This window comes from Olea europaea, chromosome 17 (assembly GCF_002742605.1).
Source record: "Olea europaea var. sylvestris chromosome 17, O_europaea_v1, whole genome shotgun sequence".
NCBI classification, from domain to species: domain Eukaryota; kingdom Viridiplantae; phylum Streptophyta; class Magnoliopsida; order Lamiales; family Oleaceae; genus Olea; species Olea europaea.
In genome coordinates, this window is record NC_036253.1 from 15,215,686 (window position 1) to 15,223,219 (window position 7,534).

Sequence of the window (7,534 nt, forward strand, 5' to 3'; positions counted from 1 at the left end):
GCATTTATCAAATTCAAGGTGGATTCGTCGGACCTATTTTTTCTGATCCTTCAAGAAAATAATTCATTCTCTACATAAAAAATAGGAGGTAGAACCAATGAAGTTTTCTTTTTCGAACGAAACTTCATTCATCCTTCATTTGTCGAATCGTACGAGTAAGTGATGCTCATGCCACAACTTGTAGTAGTGAAAACGAACTAGCTTTAATTATAATTTTTCTGCTAGCTGCATACTGCAAAATTATCAAAACATAAAGTTGGTGAAGTTTCACAATCAGAGATTCCACTTTTCAAAATTTCAATGTCAAAATTCTTGCACTTCCTTATTAGTATTTGATGAAGTAGGCCTTGGATTTTCCCGGTGGACGAGTCTCGTTCACTCACGAGATGAAATTCATATCAGAGGCAGCAGATAAGAGAATACCGTGTTACCGCGTCCTCAGTGATGATGGCTATCCAAATTGCTGGCAGCAGATTCGAGCAGGTATAGAATTCCATCTACTTTTAAGTATATCAATATTATTGATGCAATGATTCAGTACAAGTTGAAAGATCACATCTAATAGCTTAAATTTAGTATTTAACTCTTCCAAATAACTCAATATTTTTCCAGTGAAAACCAGCCATGTTTGAAGAGAGAATCAAATCTACACATACATTACAAGATTTTGTTACAATGCTCGCCTTAGTTTTAACTTTTATACAAAATGTACTAGGTGGACAAAGAAACAGCAGTAAAGATGTACAAAAGCATGGTTGCACTTCAGATAATGGATAACATCTTTTACGAAGCTCAAAGGCGGGGGAGAATATCCTTCTATCTCACCTCGACAGGGGAAGAGGCTATTAACATTGCGACAGCAGCTGCTCTCACTTCAGACGATGTTATATTACCTCAGGTAAGACTTGCTCGGGATGCAATAAAGGTGGCGTTTGGTTTAAGTTCTTAAAACCTTCATTTTCTGTGCTTCGTCTTCTATGCCAATGGTTAGTCACTCAGTGTATTGTTAAGTTATTACGCTAAGTTTCTGAACTTTGTTTTGCTCCAAAGTAATCAATGGAGCTTGCTTTTTATTTCACTTTGCTCACTTGATTAAAATCCGTTCATTTTCATAAGGGAATGTCCGACGTGGAAATGGTAATTTGTTGTAACATCAACATAGAGATCTTCCAAGTCGGGGTTCTGTTATAGAAAAATTAATGATAATATTAAACATTTATTACACAATGCAGTACCGGGAGCCTGGAATTCTATTATGGCGTGGTTTCACCCTGCAAGAATTCGCCAACCAGTGTTTCGGCAACAATGCTGATCATGGGAAAGGCAAGCAAATGCCGATACATTATGGCTCTAACAAACACAATTTCTTCACCATTTCGTCTCCTATTGCGTAGGTTTTGAGCTCCTTCTTCCTATTAAAACTTTGCAATTTTCGGAATTTCATTGTCCAAGAAATTTGTTGTTGGATTTTCCATGTCAGTACACAGCTACCTCAAGCTGCAGGTGTTGCTTATTCTCTAAAGATGGATAAAAAGGAGGCGTGTTGTAGCCTTCACTGGAGAAGGCGGGACCAGTGAGGTAAATCTCCTTCAAAATTTAGAACGGATACTATGGCCCCGTTTGAGCCACATAATAGAAGAATGAGAATGAAAAATATAGCCGTTACGAGCTCCACACAATAGATAGATTTTCAATTATGGTGGCTTGATATGATGGATGACGATCATATTTTTCATTTTAATTAGTAAATAATGGGAAACAAACAGGGACTATAATCTTATAAATAACGAAAGAAACAAAAAGCTGCCATTGCTTTTTATTTTTGTCGTAATTGATATATTCTAAAACTAGATATTTCGTTTCACAGGGAGATTTCCATGCTGGTTTAAATTTTGCAGCGGTTATGGAAGCTCCGGTTTTGTTTATCTGCCGCAACAATGGATGGGCCATTAGCACCCCTATATCAGAACAATTTCGAAGTATGTATATTTCGCCATTCGATCTCCTATACTATTAAGAACAAAATTTAGAATACTATATATTATGGACATATACATCCCTCAAATAAGAAAGATACTAATTGCATATCGAAAGCACACATGCTTAGTATCTTTTAATGTACTATGTGGAGTCTAATTATGTTGTTAATTTATCCTGTCGACTGCAGTTAGGAGAGTCCATATATATATTATGTCATCCTAATATTCCCACCATAAGCCATATGGTAGGAATATTTGGAGGAGGTCATTGAGAGAGAGGCGTGAGATCACGAGGACACTTCATTATAATGAAAAACTTGCAGCAATAAATGGTTGAGCTCGTTCGAGGGTGAACCACACAAAATTTTTGTGTGCGCTGTGTATTTCTATTCCATTCTGACTTCACTTTATCGTTTAATACCTGGCAGGCGATGGTGTAGTCGTAAAGGGCCAAGCATACGGAATTCGTAGTATAAGGGTCGATGGAAATGATGCACTTGCTATTTATAATACTATTCGTGCAGCTCGGGAAATGGTCATACATGAGCAGAAGCCTGTATTAGTTGAGGTTAAACTGGAACCCTTTTGTTCTCTCGATGTTAAATTGTTCGTTTCTCTTAATCCATCTGGAACTTTTATACAAAATTTTAAGTCGTCTACTACTTACGTTTTTGGATCATTAGGCCCTCAGTTATCGAGTAGACACCACTCTACTTCAGATGATTCCACCAAATATCGGCCCGTAGATGAGATCGAACACTGGAAAACAGCGAGGAACCCCTTAGCTAGATTTCGAAAGTGGGTTCACAAAAACGGTTGGTGGACAGACGACGAAGAATCCGAGCTTCGTGGAAGCATCAGGAAGCAGGTCAAATATTATATCAATGCTGCATATTTTTTTTTTTAATAAATCTTTCCATATTTGGATAGACACATTTGAAAAAGTGATTAAATAGCACCAGACATTATTAATAAGTGAACAGAAATGAAACTTTTACGGATATATTGCATAGACAGTTTTACAGATGTTGAAATGGCAGCACCTGATTAGCTATTTAACTTTGTTTTTTGTCCCAAATCCAACGAAATGTTGCCACGTGACATTCTACGAACCCATCTGTGCAATTTGTCGTTATATGTATAGCATTGTTCAGAAATGAATTGTAATTTCCAAACTTGTATTGTTCTGCTTGCAGCTACTGAATGCAATTCAAGTGGCAGAGAAAATGGAGAAACCCATGCTTGCAGAAATGTTTTCAGACGTCTATGATGATCTCCCATCGAACCTTCACGAGCAAGAGAAATCTCTTAGAGAAACCATTAAACGACACCGGCAAGATTACCCTACCGATGTGCCTGTATAGATGATTCTGAAGGGAATTTCAACTGAGAGTCAATGACAGTAGACCAAATCCATAGTTGCAATATTTAGAACGGAATTGCAAAATCTAGTGCTGTGTGCTACACTATACTTGCAATGATCTGTCCCTCGGTGCTCTCTGAATGGTATCCTATTGAGCCCTTGTTTGAGCCTCATTTTTTCTATTAAAATACATTTTTCAACAATGATTTAACCTCGCTTCAACTACACATTTTTCAATAAAATAATATTATACGTAAATCCATAATTTTCTTTATTTTTTAACCACACATTTTTCATTAAAACATTATTCGAAAATGCATTTTTTGACAAGAATGAACTCAAACAAGGGCCAAATTTGTGTCTTCCAACTTCAATCCTACACTTTGAGGACAAATATGTAATTTTTCTTAAATTTAAAAAAAAAAAAAAAAAAAATATATATATATATAAAATATATATATATATTATAAGAAGGTTATAAATCAAATTATGAAAATCCTACTCAGTACTCTTCTTAATTGAAATATCTTTTGATAAGATAATATCCTTTTTTTTTAAACTTTTATTTGAAATTAAAAAAAAAATATGCCATCTGAGATATATGAACTTGGACCTAACTCCATTATTGCAAGGACACCACTGGCACTCCCTTAACAAAAATTCTTAAAACAGTGATCATTTTCTCCTTTCTATGCGTTTCACTAGCCTTTCCACTAGGCCTTTACGCTTTGAAGGGTCACTCAGGACTTATTTTAAAAACAGTTTAAACTTTAACTTGGAGTTAAGACATGCTCTTATCATATACTCAGCATGAAACATAAAACTTTACAAAGAATTTACAGAAACAAAAAATCTTATAAATAACATTTGTTCTTTAAAGATCTGGGACTAATATTGATTATTAGTACCATATCTTAGAACAATAAAACATACCTACCGGAATGATCCATCAGTAGTTTAAAAACATAAATATTTTTTTTTTTTTAGGATATTATCATATCTAAGAATAAAAACAATTAAGAATTTCCCTTTCGGGAAAGAGAAAAAATTAGAACATGTTTCAAAGAAATAAAGAACTTTTATTATTTTTCTCTATTCTGTGTGTTTACAAGTGAAAGAATGACTTCTTATATAGGAAAGAAAAAGAAAGAAAATGCGTTTTTCAAAAGCAAAGAATCTTTGCTTTTTCAAAAACGTCAAAAAGAAAACAGTAAAAAGTTTAATTATCAAATCTTACTTTATAAAACAGTAAGATTCGTTACAAAGAAAACAGTAAAAAGTTTGTCTCTCGTACAATAATTTTTGATCTTTTTGAAAGTTTGCCAAGTGTCTCTTTTCCAGCTAAGTCTTTCTTTGTATGATCAGATCTTTCTTGAATCCTTATCTTGTTTCATAATTGTGTCGGCCAATGCTGTCTAAAGATGCTCCTCCATCAGTATAGCCTTCTGAATTATTGTCCTCTTCTGTATTATCCTCATAATCTTCTTTAAGATCAATTTTCTTTTTGCCTTTGTTTTTCTTCTTTATCTGCAACTTCTTTTTCTTTGAGGTCTTTTGTTTAACTTGTTGCTGTAATTCTTCTATTTTATCAAACATTTCTTTCAATCTTTTTATATCTGATTGAGTAATTTGCTCTGGATCTTGTGATGATTGAAATGATTTTGATATAAGATTAATTGGGCTTTTCTGTTTTAAATCTATTGGACTAATTAATCTAGTAGCAGAATTTACAGTCTGCTGAGTCTGTTCTTCAGTAAATTTATTTTCTGTAACAGGATTTTCAGCCTGTTGAGTCTGATTAAATTGAAAAGTAAGAGAATCAACAGCCTCCTGAGTCTGTTGGACTTTTGGTAAGTCCAAAACAATAAACGGATTTGTTAAGTCTTTACCAGCTACCGTTTGAGTTGGACTAGCTATAGACTTCTTGGGCTCTATAGTGCCTGAAACTGTCTGAAAATCCGAATTTAAAATTTTTATTTTAATAATTTCTTGTTCTAGATCAGAAATCTTCTTTTGTAAAGCCAATTTTTCTTGTTGTAAACTCTGATTTGATTCATTTAAAATTTTAAAATTTCTAGTCATGCATTCGCAATGTTGACAAAAATTTGAAGAAAAATCTAATGGCTGATCTGAAACATTTTTTAATGAAGGGTCTATAAAATAATTAATTCCTAAATGCTTTTTGCATTCGTCTAATGCTTCTGAAACTGAATAAAAACCTTTATATAAAGGGTTTGGAAAATTTTTTATACAATCTGATACCTCTGTACTAGCTATCATACTTTTTTCTATATTTTGAATTCTTTCATCATAAATAGTTAATAAAACTTTATTTCCTAAATTTTTTCTCATTAATCATTTAATTCCTATTACTATTAATCCTAGATGCATAAATCTAAAATTCTTTTTTAGATTCTTCTGATATTAATGATAATTGTCTTACTTGACCATCTAAACATTGAATTGATACTTCTCTAGTATCTCTAAAAAATTGGGTTCTTGATTTTAAGATGCATATAAAAGATTCATTAAAATTAGGAGTAATTAAAAAATCAGAAAGTCCACATAGATCAGCAGCTTTTATAGTTAGAAAACATTCAAAAATTATTAAAGGAAAAAGTAGAATGGTAATTAATTATAAAAGATTAAATGATAATACAATAGATGATACCTATAATATTCCAGATAAGACAGTTTTAATAAATAAGATTCAAAATTGTAATATTTTTAGTAAGTTTGATTTAAAATCTGGTTTTTGGCAAGTAAAGATGCACCCAGATTCAATAGAATGGACAGCCTTCACTAGCCCACAAGGACATTTTGAATGTTTAGTTATGCCATTTGGATTAAAAAATGCCCCTAGTATTTTTCAAAGAAAAATGAATAGTATTTTTAGTAAGCATAATAAATTTATTATAGTTTATATAAATGATATTTTAGTATTTAGTAAAAATAGGTGAGAACATAGAGGTCATTTACAGATTCTTTTTTCAGAATTTATTAGACATGGTATCAGAGCCTTTGTTCATGTGCTGGTAATTTCAGTATATTTCTTCAGATTTTAGAAAAGGTATAATTCTTTGAATCTTTAGAAAATTCTTACTTGTTTTATGATTTTTAGAATTTTACTTGTAGATCTAGAAAAAATATCCTATAGTTTTACATTTTACAAAGAAATAGAAGAGATTTTTGAATACAGTATAGAATTTATTTCTTTTGAAAAACATAAATCTATAGATTATTTATTTTCTATCTTACAAGTAACTAAAGATTTATATCCAGAATTAAAAGAACAGATTTTATATTTCTTGAGTTGGTTTATTTTCTATATTATTTAATTTTTTATTTATATTTTCTATTGCTTCTGTAGTCTTAAGATCTGGAAATTTTTCTTTATCTTCTACTTTAGAAATTTTGTTTAAAATAGCTGAATTTTGTTCTTTAATAAAATCTAGATTTTCACAAATTTTATTAATATCTTTCTCAATATTAAAAATTCTTTTTCCTAAAGAACTTACTTCTCCAATTAATTTATTAACCTCTTTTATTAAAAGATCCAGTTTAAAACTCTAGGAGGATGACCACCTAAATATTGATATTGTTCTGGTTCTGTTTTAATTTGCATAATTTCATCTGTTAATTCTTTGTAATTACTGTCATCTGAAATTTCTGTTTTATTATCAATTTCCTCTATATTAATTCCTACTCTTATATTTTTACAATTATCATAATATAAATATTCTTTTTTTCCTGTTTGTTTATTTAAAAACAAGTGATCTTCTAATTTTAAGAGTTCTGTGAGAGATAATTTCATTTCTAATTCTTTAGGATAAATTATTCTGTCTTCTATTTCTATTTCTACTGCATTAAGAAATTCTTCTGTTTTTTGTTGTTCTTCATTATTATTATTATTATTATTATTATTATTATTATTATTATTATTATTATTATTATTATATTCTGTTTCAGAATCATTATTTCTATTTATATGACTATAATTTTCAAACCTTAGACTAATTCTTCCATGTAAATCTTTATATGTTATAGCTTCTTGAGGAGCTAAAATTGGTGTGTGCTAAATTAGTCTGAGATAATGATGAACTTGAACTGCCAATTGTTGGCAATCCTGGTCCGGGACCTCTTGGTCTTTGCATCTGCAAATAATCAATTATATTCTTTATTTTTAATTATT

At 31.0% G+C, this 7,534-nt stretch overlaps 1 pseudogene; it reads left to right on the top strand.

The window, feature by feature from the left end:
• The first annotated feature begins 344 nt into the window (after nt 1–344).
• Nucleotides 345–3,553, top strand: LOC111365288 (annotated as a pseudogene).
• Nucleotides 3,554–7,534: the final 3,981 nt, after the last annotated feature.